Below are 17,813 nucleotides of genomic sequence, written 5' to 3'. Positions count from 1 at the left end.
TCATAATAGCAAGTATGGTGCTTTCCAGAGTTCAGTGAGTCATTTTGGCGATTTACCAAACCCGAGGAGGTGCTGGAAATCCCCAAATTTGTAGCCAGTTAGCTGGAAGTAGGGGGATCTTGGCCCAGAACCTGGAGTGTGTACCCGTGGGCAGCTCTGTGGAGTTTTGCTCTGAGTAGAGATGAATAGTGAATATTTGCTGATATTTCCAATAGCACAGAAATACTGTGGCTTTGTGGATTGCTAAATAACCACAATAAACTAACAAGAACAATTCACAGTTTTATTTGTCCTCTCCCTTTATGCTGGAAATAACCCATATGTAATAACTGAAAAAATATTCTATGTAATGGACATACGGGGTCTTTCTGTTAAAATAGCCTCCACTAGAGGGCAGTAAATACTGCTTTAAGAGGAGTTGCTGGTGATAGGATTGTCTCCTCCTCTTGGTTAGGTGTTGTTTCCAGATTCCGCTTTAAAATAGCTTCTTGTGGAAAAAGATTCTTTTCCTTATTATTATTTTTGTTTATGGTAATATATTTGATAGAATAAATATAATCCACTTTTTCGCAACAGCCAGCACTTTTCTTTCAATAGTTAAACTGACTTTCCTCTCCAACTGCAAGAGTGTTTGATTTAGAGAAAAACACTAGTTCAAAAAAAAAAAAAAAGGCCTCTGAGTAAGTATTCAAGGGAAGATAGCTGTAGTAGAGACGTGAACATCAAAATATCCCAAACAGCCTGAAGCAGGGATTCTTAACTTTTTTGTTCCACAGGCCCCTTTGTTAGCCAGATGAAAACCATGGACCCTTTACTAAGCCCACACTCTACTATGCGTTATTTAATAAATATATGTTTTAACACGTCCCCACACGAATAATTTTTTTTTTTAATTTCAATTCAAGCTCACAGACCCTTTGCCAAGAGTCCCTGGCTTAAAGGTATTTTTCCTCTAAAAGATTCTGAAATTCAGCCTCTGTTGATGGCATTTTGAGCACTGGCTGTCAAAAGTTACATTTTCAGAGTCGGCGGGTATTTCCGCATAGGCTACTTGGCCAGAAATGATACAATGGCGAAATGGGAAAAGACTTATTTCTTCAGGCTTTAGGTTTAGTCAGCCAACAACAGAAGTAATCAAGAGTCAACATAAATTTTACAGATAAAATTTTTAGATAAATCATTGAAGGCAAGTCTGGGTAAAAACCAGCAACAACAACAAGAATTCTTACATACTCAGTTCCTTGAGGACAAATAAACTCCTTTTACAGTTCTTGCATTTCCTAAGATGTTCATTACTCTTTTCATTGAATATTTTTCATGTGTATTTTTTTTCACTAGTTATAGCAACTAAAACTGGGTGACTAGCTTTTAAGGGAAAGAAGCAACCCACATGGAAAGTATAAAACCTAATCAGGTGAAAACATACTTTATATATACATATTTTTATCTACCTCCCCCCCACCCCCACTACCCCGTTGCCTACTCTTTGTGTTCATTCACTGTGCGTTCTTCTGTGTCTGCTTGTCTTCTCATTAGGCAGCTCCAGGAACTAATCCTGGGACCTCCTGCAGAGGGAGAGAGGGGATTACTCTCCTGTGCCACCTCAGCTCCCTGTTCTGCTACGTCTTCTTATTTTCTCTCCTCTGTGTCTCTTGTTGCGTCATCTTGCTGTGCCAGCTCTTCAGGTCGGCCGGCACTCCTGTGCTGGGGCGCTTTCCCACACTGGGCGTCATTCCCACGCATGGTGGCATTCCAGCATGGGTCGGCACTCCACATGGGCCAGCTCGCCACATGGCCCAGTTTGCCCTCACCAGGAGGTTCTGGGCATTGAACCCTGGACCTCCTATATGGCAGATGGGAAACCAATTGGTTGAGCCACATCTGCCTCCCAAAACATACTTTTTAAAATGTGCTTTTCTCTCCCATGAATTTGCATAGTATAGATGCGAAGGAGAAAAGTGAAGAAAAAACATTTCTGGTGAGTTTTGGTTTTATTGCCTCACCCCTGATTTTGCCTTCCGAGTTGGGCCAAATTTTAGCATGATCCGCAGTTCTGTTGTCATGACAACCACTGACATTTTTGAGGTTTTGTCACTCCACAGGGCTGACTCAAGGACCTGCCCTTGACTGATCCATGGAACCTTAAATGACTTTATACTTCTTTGGGGAGTAGGTCATTAAAGAAGGTTTTATAGACTCATAAGGAATCCTAACGATTATTTTAGCCTTTTTAAAGGAGCAGAACTGAGTTTGGAGCATGAAAGTCATCCCTCAAGCTTACGGAGGTGAGACATGTGGTCAGAACGTGATCCGATTCCAACAAATACGAACCTCATCCAACCAACCCTTGAAATAATTTCTGTCTTGTGTTGTAAGAGGATCCAGCAGTTCTTTGTCATGTGCTTGTGCACCTGTGTCTCTGAGATGTTTGTCGTGAAAGGTTTCCCTCATCTTAGACCATCCACTTGCGTGATGGCTTGCTCTCTGGTCTTTCCATGCTCTCTATGTCATTAAATAGTCTTCTGGGGACTACAGAGACTCACAGGTTCTATGGTCATGGCAGATGTCTCTGGAGTTCAGTGCCATGTCAGTTGGCCCTCTTTGGAGTTTGTGTTCCTGAATGTGATGGAGTTGGACTCAGATGTGGCCTTTTTACACATGCCTCTTGTGTCACTTTTACTGGACCTGTGGTTGGTTCTGGGGTTGGTGTATACTCAGGAGACCTGAATCTCTGGACTGTCCATATGACAGCCAGACCCTGAACCTCAGCAGATGTGCAACTCCTACCCTCTGGTTTATTGGACTTACCCCAGCCAGCGAACAAGGAGGTGAGGAAGGTCAACCATCACACCAGGGAGCCAAGAGTGCCTACAACTGCAAGCAGGAGAAATGCATCCATCATCCATGTGGAATCTAAGCCCCCTCTAGATGGACATCACCATCCCAGGGTCCACAGGAAGGAGGAATAGAGTATGGGTTAGAGTGAACTTACTGATATTCTACTCTGGAACTATTATGATCAGTGATGGAAGAAATTGTAGCATTGATGTGGAGAAAGTGGCCACTGTAGCTGCTGAGGGTAGGGTGAGGGAAGAAGAGATGTGATGTGGGGGCATTTTCAGGATTTGGAATTGTCCTGGGTGGTACTCCAGGGACAGTTGCTGGACAATGTATGTCCTGCCATGGCCCACTGGCTAGGCTGGGGGAGAGTGTAAACTACAATGTAAACCATTATCCATGTGGTGCAGCAGTGCTCCAAAGTGTATTCACCAAATGCAATGAATGTCCCACAATGATGAAAGAGGTTGTTGATTTGGGAGGAGTGGGGTGAGGGGGGGTGAGGAGAATGTGGGGACTTCTTATTTTTTTTAATGTAACATTTTAATAAAATAGAGGGAAAAAAATAGAAGACATGTGTAGGAAAATTAAAAAAAAAATATTTTGAGACTCATTGCCTAATATATCAGCTCTTAAACAGAGCAGTTTGAATGAAGAAAAAAATCAACAGATGTAAATGACAGATGAGAGAGTGCTGAATTCCTGACCAGGGGGGCTCTATCACATTCCCCAATGGAACAACAATCCCCCAAGTGCAATGGTAAAGACCAATAAAGATGGATGGTCCAGCGATGAGCCCTTGATACTGATGACTCTGATTATGAGCCTGTGTGCCTGAAATATGAACTAGGCCTATAGCTGTGGGGTGCCTAAGAGTTACCCCCTGAGAGCCTCCATGTTGCTCAAATGTGGCCACTCTCTAAGCCAAACTCAGTATATAGCTGCATTGCCTTCCCCCCAGTGTGGGACATGACTCCCAGGGATGAGCCTCCCTGGCACCGAGGGATTACTACCAAGCACCAGCTGATGATGTAACTACAAAAAGACCATGAACAAAGAGGTAAACTCAGACTGGCAGAATATCTCAGCTTACATGTAATATCAGGTGTTAAAAACTGCATTTTCACTTTGGATAAAAAGGGCAAAATGGAAAGGACAAGAGAGTTTCTATGGCTATGAGTTTCCAAAAAAGAGTTGGGAGGTCATCAGGGGGTGATGCTTATGTATGCTTATGTATGCTTATGTATGCTTATGCCTCAGCAGGGCACCAGAGACAACCAAGGTAGATGGAAACCCAGGTGCTGGTTCTCCTGAGGGCTGCAGCGACCCACAGGTTCTATGGTCAAGGCAGATGGCTCTGGAGTTCAGGGCCATGTCAGTTGGCCCTACTTTGGAGTTTGTGTTCCTGAGTGTGATGGAGTTGGACTCAGATATAACCTTTCTACACATGCCGCTTCTGTCACTTTTACCAGACCTGTGGTTGGCGTTTGGGTTGGTGTATACTCAGGAGACCTGAATCTCTTAACTGTCCATGTGATGGCCAGGCCCTGGGCCTGAGCAGACTTGCAACTCCTTCCCTCTGGTTTCTTGGACTTGCCCTGGCCAGCTAACAAGGAGGTGAAGATGGTCAGCCACCACACCAGGGAGCCAAGAGTGCCTACAGCTGCAAGCAGGAAAATTGCATCCATCATCCATGTGGAATCTAAACCCCCTCTTGATGTAGAAGGGGACTGGACATAGCCATCCCAGGTCCACAAGATGGAGGAATAGAGTATGGATTAAAGTGGACTTACTGGTGTTCTGCTGGGGAACTATTGTGATTAGTAAGGGAAGAAATTGTAGTAGTAATGTGGAAAGGGTGGCCACAGTAGCTGCTGATGCTTGGGAGAGGGAAGAAGAGATATGGTGTGGGGGCATTTTCAGGATTTGGAGTTGTCCTAGGTGGTGCTGCAGGGATGGACACTGGACGTTGTGTGTCCTGTCATGGCCCACTGGGTGGACTGGGGGAGAGTGTGGGCTACAATGTGGATCACTGTCCATGTGCTGCAGCGGTTCTCCAGAATGTATTCACCAGGTGCAGTGGATGTGCCACAATGATGGAACAGTTTGTTGATGGGGAAATGGTGGCATGGGTGGGGTGGGGGGTTTATGGGGATCTTATATTTTTTTAATGTAGCATTTAAAAGAAAATAAAGAAAAAAAAAAAGAATCAACAGAGGCTGAATTATCACAAATTAAGAGTCCTCATGCATTGTCACAAAGTTAAAGCTTTAATTTCCAAGCTAAATTGTCCCAGTGTTTTAACTTATAAAATCTACTTGAATAATATTTACACATAAGCAAAGTGGAAATGGAGGTAGGTAGCTAAAGACCTTCTTGGTTTCCGATTTTTAGAAATACACTCAGTCATATAGATTTTCCTAGCAGGTGGGGATATTAGAAATGATGTATTTTCATGGGCATAAGGAATTTCTTACAAAGATCTTTATAGTTTATTTATAATTTTTAAAAGTTGGAAACATACCCAATGCTCATCGACATAAGAAGGGATAACTATATCTAATCTATCCATAGACTGGAATGCTGTAAACAGTGAAAATAAATGAATTATGAATTTATATATCAGTAAGACAAAGCTCAAGAAGTAATTTTGACAAATAACAGTTGCAAAGGAACAAAGAGACAATTATGCCATGTTTCAAATATGCAAAAGGAAACTGGATATTCTTTAGAAATAAGTACATATCTGATACACTCTAAAAGCAGAGTATGTAGACATCCTCTGGGAGATTTGGTTTCCCACTTGGAAGAGAGAGAGGGAAATGCAAGGTCACAGTGGAGGCTTCCATTGCATTTCTTCGTATCTACGGTGTTTTCTCTTTTAAGTGAGATAGAGGTCCCATGGATATTTGTTATGTTATTTGTTGGAGATTTGGGCCTGAAGGGTATCAGGAATGAAACAAAGAGAGAAGGGAGAATGAAACAAAGAGAAAGAGAGAGAGAGAGAGAGCTGGGATCAGGGAGTCTATGAGTAAAGACTCATCAGACAAATTTATTGCTTCAGAGGGGTTTCTATATATACCCCAGCATTCATGCCAACAAGCAGCTATATGTAGTTAAACATTAGTATTACCTATAACCTACAGAATTCAGTTGACTATTGTCTCAAGCTACCCATCCATCTTAAGAAACTAAAAAGTCTTATCTCAGAGTACAAAGTCTAGGTGTTCTATATAACTACCAAGTACATATATTCCTTATTCTTGTAGCCCATGATAGCTTTGTCCTGCTTGAGTGTTCTTGCCCAACACTCCCAACTGCCGAACTTCTTACATTGCAAGCATTACCAGTAAACAGCATGTCTTTCCATATGAGATCATTATGTCTTTGTTTCCAACAGATATTCTTAAACCTTTTCCATGCCTGAAATATTCCACTCCACACGAGATGATGTATGCCAGTAAATCAGGTAAGACCAAGTTTGCAAAATCACACATTTACAGTGATAAGTCCTGGGAGGAGAAGCCGGCTCCTGGGAATCCCACTCCAGCCTTCTATTTTCTGTGTCCCATAGCCTCCTGCAGGAACTTTTCTTTAGAGAGGTAGATGGCAGAGTTTGCAAAAAAAGTCTTTGGGTATCTGACTTGGGGTTGTTTCCTGAACCCGAGAATGAATGTGGAACCTTAGGAGACATTGGCTGATTCTCTAAGCCAAACTCAGCATGTAAATGCATTACCTTCCACCCAGCATGGGACATGACTCCTGGGGATGAGCCTCCTTGGTGCCAAGGGGTTATTACCAATCACTAACAGGTGATTCAACTAGAAAAAGACCTTGAATAAAAGGGGGAAATGGTAAAGACAAATGAGTTTATATGGCTAAGTCTTCAAAAAAGAGTCAGGAGGTCACCAAAGGGGTCACTCTTATGCATGCCTCAGCAGGATCCCAGAGACAGCCAAAGTAGATGCAAACTTAGGTACTAGTGCTTCTGAGGGCTATGGAGATGCACAGGTTCATTGTTCATGGCAGGTGTCTCTGAAGTTCAGTGCCTTGTCAGTTGGCCCTATTTTGGAATTTGTGTTCCTGAGTGTGATGGAGTTGGACTCAGATGTGACCTTTCTACACATGACTCTTCTGTCACTTTTACTGAACCTGTGGTTGGCGCCGGGGTTGGTGTATATCAGGAGACTTGACTCTCTGGACTGGCCATGTGCCAGCAGAGCCCTGAGCCCTAGCCCCAGGAGATTGCAACTCCTACTCTCAGGTTCATTGGACTTACCCAGGTCAGCTAATAACGAGGTGAAGATGGTCAACCACCACACCAGGGAAGCAAGAGTGCTTACCACTTATAGCAGGAGAATCACATCCATCAGCCATGTGAGATCTAAGCCCCCTCTCAATATAGAGGTGAAATGGACATCACCATTCCAGGGTCCACAGGATGGAGGAATAAAATATGCATTAGAGTGGACTTACTGGTTTCTGCTATAGAACTATTGTGACTAATAATGGAGGAAACTGTAGCATTGATGTGGAAAAAGTGGCCATGGTAGTTGCTGAGGGCAGGGAGAGGGAAGAAGAGATGTGATGTGGGGGCATTTTGGGGACTTGGAGTTGTCCTAAATGATATTGCAGGGCAGATGCTGGACATTATATATCCTGCCATAACCCACTGAATGGACTGTGGGAGAGCGGAAACTACAATGTGAACTGTAATCCATGTGGTGCAGCAGTGTGCCAAGATGTATTCACCAAATGCAATGAACCTGCCACAATGATGAAAGAGGTTGTTGATGTGGGAGGAGTGGGGTGTGGGGTATGTGGGAACCTCTTATATTTTTTAATGTAATATTTTTTGTGATCTATGTATCTTCAAAAAACTTTCAAAAAAATTTTAAAAAATTCAAAGCAATTAAAAAAAGAGAGAGAGACACTGCGCTAAATGCGCTATTTTACCCAATTCAGATAAACTCTGCCCAAATGGCATCTGAAGAAACAGCAAATAAGGTCTTCTTTATCTAACCAAACACAGCCTTTTCTAGACTTTGGTCAGTCAAGGTTCACTGGATCAAACTGAAGATGGAAAGAAGTGCCTACAGGAAAAGTCTTTGTCTTCTCTTTCCTTAGTCCCTTATTTTCCTCTTGGAAAGTAACTTCAGAGGTTGTGGGTTTGGTGTAAAAAGGTTAATCTTTTACAAAAGGCCAAGTGGTTTTCTGTCTGTCTGCATACCTCTAAAATGCTATCCAATTGTGCCCAGGTGGAGATTTTTCTTTGGCAAGCATGTGTGCTTGGAGGATTGAGGGATTTGGAATAATCACACTCAATCTCAGGAGAACTCCGCCTTCCTCATCTTCCAAAAGAAAGTTCACTCTGAGGTCCAAACTCTCTAAATTGATTGTCTACATTCATTAAAATATTCATGCCATATGTTCAGTATTCTGCATTTTAATCTCTACTAGACACTGGAAAAAAAGTCATCTCTGAACATTTGTTACTTTGGGTTAATGAAAGATGATAGATGTCAGATATTGAATAAAATGAAGGTGTTGATATGTGTCCCACTAAATTGCTGAACGGATGAATTATAACAGTTGAATGCCTTGTTTAGTGAATGTTGGCCCATTGGAGGATATCAGTGTCTCCTCCCTTTGAAATTTACTTCTTTGGCCATGCACATCTGAGTGCAGATGAATCAGCTCTGAGATTGGAAAAAAATAAGATTTCATCTGCCATTACACTCGGGGCTATTTCAGTGAGACAAAGTAGGGGCCCTACCACTCCGGCAAGCTTCAGCAGATCCTTTGGAGGATGCAGCTTCAAAAATTCAGCTGCTTGTTCTGCCAGAAGAACCATCTGATGGAAACATACTGGGCTGGTAAGTGCAGCTCTCCTTTGAGTGAGGAAGCTAAGGAAGGCAAAGATTTTCAAAGACAAATGGCGACGCTAGGGTTCAACGGAAAAGACTCTCGGTTATGGACTGAAGTATGTCCTCCCCAAAAGGTATGTTCTAATCCTAACCAATGTCAGTCACTGTATTTGGATATGGGTCTTTGAAGATGTGATTAGTTAAAATGAGGCCAAACCAATATGACTCGTGTCCTTCTAAGAAGAGGAAATTGGGCACAGCCATGGGGAAAATGCCACCGCATGCTGGCAAGCCACCAGGAGACCGGCAAGGAACAGATTCTGGTCCATACCGTTCTGTTGACACACAGATTTCAGACTTTCTGTCTTCCAGGACTGTGGGAAAATAACTTCTGTAGTTCAGAGCCTTGCATTTCTTGCCTTTTCATTATGGCACCTGCTGGCAACCAAGACACTCTTCTTTAACTAAATCTGAACTGATCCAGTTAAGAAGCCAAACAAGATGCAAATAAACACGTGTTAATCGACCAAAAGACCTTTTCAGAAATCAATCACCCTTCATGTCGACTTAGGAAATCTTAGTTTTGGTTGTACTAGTTCCCTCAACCAGTAGACTTGCCATATTTTTCCTTCATAAGCGATATTTTTAGAACAGTTCTAGGTTTACAGAAAAATTGCACATCACCTCCAGAGAGTTCTTATATATCCCCTATTATTAGCATGCTGCATTAGAGTGTTAAGTTTGTTACAACTGATACACCAATATTATCAATTAAAGTACATAATTTAAATTAGGGTTAACACTCTGTTGTCCAGTTTTGTGGGTCATAATTGTCTTTCTTATTTATTTATTTATTTATTTTTAATGTTACATTAAAAAAATGAGGTCCCCATATACCCCCCACCCCCCCTCACCCCACTCCTCCCACATCAACAACCTCTTTCATCATCGTGGCACATTCATTGCATTGGTGAATATATTTTGGAGCACTGCTGCACCACATGGTTAGTGGTTTACACTGTAGTTTACACTCTCACCCAGTCCACCCAGTAGGCCATGGCAGGACATACAATGTCCAGCAACTCTTCCTGCAGTACCACTCAGGACAAGTCAAAGTCCTGAAAATGCCCCCACATCACATCTCTTCTTCCTTCTCCTTACCCTCAGCAGCTACCATGGCCACTTTCTCCACACCGATGCTACAGATTCTTCCATTACTAATCATAATAGTTCCATAGTAGAATATCAGTAAGTCCAGTCTAATCCATACTCTATACCTCCATCCTGTGGATCCTGGGATGGTGATGTCCACTCCACCTCTATATCGAGAGGGGGCTTAGATTCCACTTGGATGATGGATGCAACTCTCCTGCTTGCAGTTGTAGGCACTCTTGGCTCCCTGATGTGATGATTGACCTTCTTCACCTCCCTGTTAGCTGGCTGGAGTAAGTTCATTAAACCAGAGGCTAGGAGTTGCAGGTCTATTGAGGCTCAGGACCTGGCTATCACATGGACAGTCCAGAGATTCAGATCCCTTGAGCATACACCAAACCCCAGTAAAAGTAACAGGAGAGGCTTATGAGCAAAGATCACATCTGAGTTCAACTCCATCACACTCAGGAACACAAACTCCAAAGTTGGGTCAACTGACATGGCACTGAACTCCATCTGCTATGACCATAGAACCTGTGGGTCCCTGTAGCCCTCAGAAGAACCAATACCTGCACTTGTATCTACTTTGGCTGTCTCTGGGACTCTGCTAAGGCGTGCATAAGAGCGACCCCTTTGATGACCTCCCGACTCTTTTTTGGAGACTCATAGCCATATAAACTCTTTTGTCCTTTCCATTTCCCCCTTTTATATTGAGGAGGTAGGAATTTAGGAAAGACTTTTTTGAATTGATTCCATTTTTTAACATTTGGGTTTTTTAAAGATTTATTTTATTTATTTCTCCCCCCACCCTTTGTTGTTTGTGCTTGCTGTTTGCTCTCTGTGTCTGTTCATTGTGTGTGTCTTCTTTTTGGGAGGCATGGGAAACCGAACCTGGGATCATCCCATTTGTGAGGGTGATACCTAATTGCTTGAGCCTCCTCCACTCTTGCTTGTTGTGTTCTCTCATTGTGTTTCCTCATTGTGTCTCTTCATTGCATCATTTCATTGCGTCAGCTGATCACGCCAGGACATTGCGTCAGCTCATCTTTTTTAGGAAGCACCAGGAACCGAACCCAGAACCTAGCATGTGGCAGGTGAGAGCCCAACTGCTTGAGCCACATCCACTTCCCACTATTTGATTCTTAGCATAAATATACAAATGTTAGATTTCACTAAGATTTTTAAGAGGGTATATGAGTGTATATGTGTGTATATATGAATTTTGTATGCACACATGAAAATGGTTAAGTTTGAATAGCGATGTCAAGGTTTGCAGCAATTTTATCCTGGATCTACTGGGGTTGGTATACTGTTCTAACTTTACTATTTTTAAAAATAGAACCATCAAGAAATGTTTAAGCTTTCAGTTTCTAAAGCAGTCATTGAATTATAAAGAAGGAAATTGAATTTGTTCACTAAAGACTAAAACGTGGGACAAATATCGCATGATTCCACTTATGTAAAATGTCTAGAATAGGCAAATCTGTGATGGCAGAAAGTGCATTAGTGGTTGCCAGGACTGTGGGTCAGGGAAATGGGGAGTTATTGCTTAATGTGTACAGAGGTTCTACCTGGGGTGATGGAAAAGTTTTGGGCATGGGTGATAGCACAACACTGTGAGTGTAAATAATGCCACTGAATAAACTATACCCTCACAAATGGTTAAAATGGAAAACTTCAGGTTATATATATGTATTACTACAATAAAAGTTTTTAAAATCACCATTTCCTCCTAATTATTTTCTGCTTTATCTTCACCCACCGAGTCATGAACAAAACCCACCACTTTTAAGTGCTTTTCTCTATAGGTCTGGGGTATTCTCTTTGCTCATCCTGCTATGCTTGTTTTCATTGTCCCTGATGCAATGTCCTTCCCTCTTTCACCTGAAAATGCTCTACCTCCCATTATTTTCATGAACATCTCATGTTTCAAATTTAGATCTCCAAAACACCTTGGTGTTCATTTTCCAATTATGACTATCTTGCCCAAGAGTCTATATTCTGAATGCCCTTGGGTGATGTTTTCAACCAGGGTCTCTCTACAACCTTCACATACATCTACCTGTGTATGTGGGTTTGTTTTTATATTGAGGTAAGCTTCACATAACAGAACTAAGCAGTAGCCCTACATCCTCACCAACACTTGTTACTATCTTTTTTATTTTAGCATCCTTGTGGATATGCAGTGCTATCTCGTTAGAGGTTTGATTTGATTTCCATGATGGCCAATGACGTTGAACATCTTTTTGTGTGCTTGCTGCATCTACTTTTTAAAAAAAGATTTATTTTATTTATTTATTTCTCCCAACCCCCTGGTTGTTTTTCACTTGCTGTGTCTGTTCATCTTCCTTGTTTCTTTAGGAGGCACGAGGAGTTGAACCCGGGTTCACCTCTGATGTGGGATGGAGGTGGCTAATTATTTGAGCCATCTCTGCTCCCTACTTTGTTGTGTCTCTCATTATGCTTTTCCTTCTTGTGTCTCTTGTTGTGTCTGCTTGCCGTGCCTGCCTGTCGTACCAGCTTGCTGTCTTTTTCAGGAGGCACCTGGATCTGAACCAGCGAACTCCCATGTGGTAGGCGGGAGCCCAGTCACCTGAGCCACAACCGCTTCCTTGTCTTTTTTATTATGGCCATCCTTGTGAGTATGCAGTGGTATCTCATTATGGTTTTGATTTCTGTAATGGCCAAGGATTCTGAATATCTTTTCATGTGCTTGTTTGCACCTACTTTTGAACTTTGCTTCATCCTCTAGTTTGCTCGTCCCTGCAAGACAGGGTGTACCCCTGGCTCCAAGCAGGGCTCAGCCCAAACAATTTCTCTGGAAAATATGTACCACTCACAGAAAAAAAGGCTGCTTTTGTGTGGTTCTGTTTTCTTTGTAGCCTGGCTCCTGGCACACCTATAACTTTCCTTTGGCAGAATTGCTGGAGGTCCCACTGCCAAAAAGAAATCATGCCTATACTGGTAGCCCAGAGATGACAGGGATCTGTGGTCTTCCAAAAATGGGTCTGCCCTTTCCCCCAGGACCCTCTCCTGCCCACGTAACCCATGTGCACAGATAATCCTATAGCTAGTCTCCATGTGCTCATGCTCCTTCACCTCCTTTCTGCCCCTGGTGCATGATGAGAGAATCAGTGTCTGCTATACTAGGTCTAGGGACAGGGGGCTGAGTTTCCCACCATTGAGTGAGAACAGTGTCATCCCACAGGGACCACTACAGCTTCATCACACGCAGACAGCTGTCACCTCCTGGTTATGGACACTACACTCTCTGTGGCCTAAGAAGCAGAAACCCGAGTCCCTGCAGCTGGCCGTGGATGCGAGAGACAGTGGATATGGGGTGGGCTTGGTGGGTGAGGATCCAAGGATGTCCAGAATATATTGGCCAAGTTGAGAGGAGATGCCCACTGGCTTCCCTCTTGTCACACATAATGAATAACGATTGTCCTGCATGATTCAGGTTAGTTACTTTAAATCTAAGAAGAGGAGGCAGGGCAGTCCTTTTGACTTCTGGTTCCAAAGGTTGAGCTGATACCCTCAATCCAAGGCTGGAAGCCGGATGGACAGGATCTCATTCATGCACAGCCATGGCAAGATGCAAAGCCAACTCTTCCCCTTGTTAGAGCAAGAGCTAGGGAAGACATTCCGAGCATCCTTGGACATGAATCAATTAGAGAAATATTTTGAAAGACCTTGTCGGTGATTCCAGACCCAAGATTTTACTTGTCACTGGAAATGGCTAACATTCTCCAGCTGAAATCCATGCTGGAGAATGGTAGCCATACCTGGGAATGGATTCCATGCCTGGGACCCAAAAGTCACCTCGGAGGTGGAGTGAAATGTTCCAATGTTGAATTACTTCCCACCAAGGACCTCTTAGAACTTCACACAAGTGCCTTCAAAAGTGGAAAAACCAACACTGCCTCACCCCAGCCATGTTGTAACCTGGAACCACTGTATCTACAAAATCTCAAATTCCGAGGTAATTGCATCTGCATTAGTCTCCCTGGACTGCTGTAAAAAAAGCACCACAAACTGGGTGGCTCAAAACCACAGAAATTTGTCCCATCAGAGTTCTGGAAGCCAGAAATCTGACATCAAGGTGTTGCAGGGTCTTGCTCCCCCTGAAGTTTCTAGAGCACAATTCTCTCTTGCTTCTTCTCATTTCCTTGTCTTGTGGAATCTCAGCCTCCAACTTCCCATCATCTTCTTTGGCTCTTTTCTTAGGAGGATACCAGTCGTCTTGGATTAGAACCCACCCTAATCCAGTTTGGACTCATCTTAACTAATTCATCTGCAAAGACCCTTTCTGAAATAAGGTCCAATTCACGGGTTCTGGGTAGACCTGAGTTCTGGGGAAATGTTATATTCAACCCAGTACTAGGCATCTCACCACAGTTACTTTAGTTTTATCCTTCTTTCACTGAGTCCACCATGTTCCTTTCCATCCATTTTTATACCAGTTCACCAGTCCCATCTAGTTTCCCGTCTTCCTTTGATTTCCCCAGGCTGGTAGCAGCCCACAGCCTGCAAGCCTGCATCAACCCAACCAACTGTATTCTCTTGTCTGCACTGGGATTTGGACAAGTACAAATATATGGTGTTCTACCTGCCAGGTCTGTAGATTGCCAGAGAATCTTCTTATAGATCCATAGAAGGTTCTTACTCTTATATCCCACAGTGGCCATTGCAAACCTTCACATATCTCTTTGTATCTTTATCTTCGCTTGACCATTTTCTTTCTTAGAATACACACATCTGTCTGTCTCATGAAACAAATTGAGAGCTACCCCCAACCAATGCATGGGATCACATACATTTACCTCTATCTTACACCTCTGTAGAGAGCTAATTCCATCTATAAATTCTCCAGTACAATCCCTGGAGTACTGTGTGGGTGACTATAAAAATGTCAATGGATGGGAGGAAGAGATGAGATGTGGAGACATTTCTGGGACTTGGAGTTGTCCTGGGTGGTGCTGTAGGGACAGTTACCGGACACTGTAGGTCCTCCCTTGGCCCACTGGATGGAATGTGGGAGAGTGTGGGCTATGATGTGGACCACTGACCATGAGGTGCAGCGATGCCCAGAGATGTACTCACCAAATGCAATGGATGTGTCATGATGATGGGGGAGAGTGTTGCTGTGGAGGGAGTGGTGGGGTGGGGGCAGTGGGGGTGAATGGGGACCTCATATTTTTTGAATGTAATATTTTTAAAAAATGAAAAAAAAAAAAAGTCAATGGAAGTGTATCATTTGCTTGAATGCAATCCTTTCAAACACACCTATGATTTAGAGCAGGTATTGGTCAGCTTTTTCTATAAAGGTCCAGACAGTAAATGTTTTAGTCTAAACAGACTCTGTTGCAAATATTCAACTCTACCATTGAAACAGCCACAGACAACATGTAAATGGAGGGGCCCTGTTGTATGACAATAAAGCTTTATTTACAAAAGCAGACAGCAGACTGCCTTTAGCCTACGGGGTCATAGTTGACCCATCCCTGAGACAGAGGGTAAAATAAAAACTTTTAGCATCACCCACAAAATTCTTCAGGACCCTGTGCTATCCACAGACATATCCCACTTGTCTTCTGAAGGCACGTGTCTTTTTTCACTTGGTAAAATGTGCTGAATGGCTTCTACAAACAGACAGAATTTCAGCACTGAAGAGTGCACTTTCTCAGGACCCCAGAAATTATGCTGCTTTGCACCATCTTTGCTTATTTGGGCATAGACCAACCCTTGAAATAATGCTTTCCTGAAATCTGGTTGTGTTGGCCCTAGAATGTCTCTGGGATCCAAGGTAGCAAGCCCCTTCATTCCATCTCGAGCACCAGAAGTCCGCTTTCCTGGGAAATCTCCATTTCCACCCTACCACCTTTCTTTTGTGTTTGGGACATGGACTTACGAGAAGAGTCTGGCGCTGATTTTTCCATTTGCTTTAGTTCAGCAGATGCTGCACTGGATGTGTTTTTCTTGGTGTAAAAACGTTCACTACCTTTTATATTCAGTGCTGTTTCTGCTCTGGCAGGTGTAATGGAAAATGTAGGCAATAGTCCCAGAGTTTCTTACCATTCCCAAGTTCTTGCTATTAAATACAATTATTGTATACTCCCGCTTTTCTTCGATGGAACCAAGTGCACTCTGCATTTTATGAGGTCCTCCAGTTGACTGACTATCTTTTTGTGTCTTCTTTCCTGCCTTTGCTACTTTAAAAGAAATCGCCTCTGAATATTCTTATTTTAATGTTATTTTGCAAGCTTTGAACACCAATGGTGTATCTATCTGTGTAACGAGCCAACCTACACATTCTCAGAAGAGTAAAGATATTTGGCTGCATCTGATTCTTCCCATGCCTCAGATGGGCTGACATTGCCTGAGACGAGGATTTGACACCGAATCTTTGCCAGTGAAATAACCATGTGTGTCTTTAAAATTCACATGCATGTGTGTTGGACTTGAGTACATCAACTTGGCTTGTCCATTCTTGTTAACTATGAGTGAGGCATCCAGGGTGTGTACTGGCATAGTTATGTTATTGTAAAAACAAAGGAGTGGAAAATGGAATATAGACTTAGGTGAAAAAACACGGTTCAATTTGTTTTTAGTTGGCGCTCGTCTCGTTTCTGGTATTTTCCCCATAGAGCTTAATGGCATTGTGCGTTGAACACATCGGCCTTTATTTAGCTCTTGGTCCACCAAGTTTCATCTGCTGGATAGGTTTAGCTGAGACAGGCACAGTAAAATTAAAATTGTGCCTGTAACTAAAATGTTGGCTAACAAAAGTGTTCATCAGGAGACGTAGAGAAAGGATCAACCCTTACAGTCCACAGATTTTGTTTCTAAATGGAGCTGGTTCACCACCTTGTTGGTTATATAAATGATGGCAGCATCATTGTTTGTGGAACTTTGGCCAAGTTCTGTAACCTCTCTGAATCTCCCTTGAGTTATGTGTAAAATGGAGATATTAGCAGTGTCCAGGCCAGGGAGGTGGTGAGCTTCAGGACAAGATGCATCTCATCCATGTGGCATCTAAGCCCCCTCTCGATATAGAGGTGGAGTGGGCATCACCATCCCAGGGTCCACAGGATGGAGGAATAGAGTATGGATTAGAGTGGACTTACTGATATTCTATTCATGAACTATTGTGATTAGTAATAGAAGAAAATGTGGCATTGGTGTGGAGAAAGTGGCCATGGTAGCTGCTGAGGGTGGGAAGAGGGAAGAAGAGATGTGATGTGGGGGCATTTTCAAGACTTGGACTTGTCCTGGGTGGTACTGCAGGGACAGATGCTGGACATTCTATATCCTGCCATAACCCACTGAATGGGCTGGAGGAGAGTGTAGACTACAATGTAAACTATAATCCATGTGGTGCAGCAGTGCTCCAAAATGTATTCACCAAATGCAATGAATGTGCCACAATGATGAAAGAGGTTGTTGACGTGGGAGGAGTGGGGTGAGGGCGGTGGGGAGTATATGGGGACTTCTTATATATTTTTAATGTAACATTTAAAAAAAAATAGAGAGGAAAAAAAAAAGAGCTTCAGGTATCCTAAAAATGTTGGGAGAGATTGAATCCTTAGCCCTCTACCCTTCAGGGCTTTTCTTGCTCACAAAAGCTAAGTGTACCTTTCCCAAAATCCTTAGTAAACTGCTTGTAGGTGTCCATTGCTCGGCCAGATGCCAGGGTCCCCAGAGCTGTCGGTCTTGCATCCATCAAAGCAAGAAGCAACTGTCCTCGACGCCATCAATGAGAAGCTGTCTGGATCAACAGGTTCTCCGCATTGAAGCCTATTTCTTAACTTTTTTGGTTCCACGGACCCCTTTGCCAGTCAGGTGAAAACCACGGGCCCTTTCTCAGAAATCGGGGCAGATAGTTTTATGACACTCAACCAGCGTCGGGTCTAACCAGGACCATCATTTCAAAGTGTGGGTGAGCATAAGTGACTT

The 17,813-nt window shown here is 43.0% G+C and overlaps 1 protein-coding gene across 1 annotated transcript in view; it reads left to right on the top strand.

Moving 5' to 3' along the window:
* The window catches only part of LOC101437321 (protein kinase cAMP-dependent X-linked catalytic subunit), a 172,606-nt gene extending 166,295 nt beyond the window's left edge, over positions 1 to 6,311 (top strand). Inside the window, exon 9 of the mRNA XM_058291717.2 lies at positions 6,239 to 6,311. The gene's annotated coding sequence lies outside the window, so the exon portion shown is untranslated. The remainder of the gene's footprint in view (positions 1 to 6,238) is intronic.
* Positions 6,312 to 17,813: the final 11,502 nt, after the last annotated feature.

The sequence above is a fragment of the Dasypus novemcinctus genome, chromosome X (genome assembly GCF_030445035.2).
Source record: "Dasypus novemcinctus isolate mDasNov1 chromosome X, mDasNov1.1.hap2, whole genome shotgun sequence".
In the NCBI taxonomy this organism is placed as follows: domain Eukaryota; kingdom Metazoa; phylum Chordata; class Mammalia; order Cingulata; family Dasypodidae; genus Dasypus; species Dasypus novemcinctus.
This window is presented reverse-complemented; position numbering and strand designations above follow the sequence as displayed.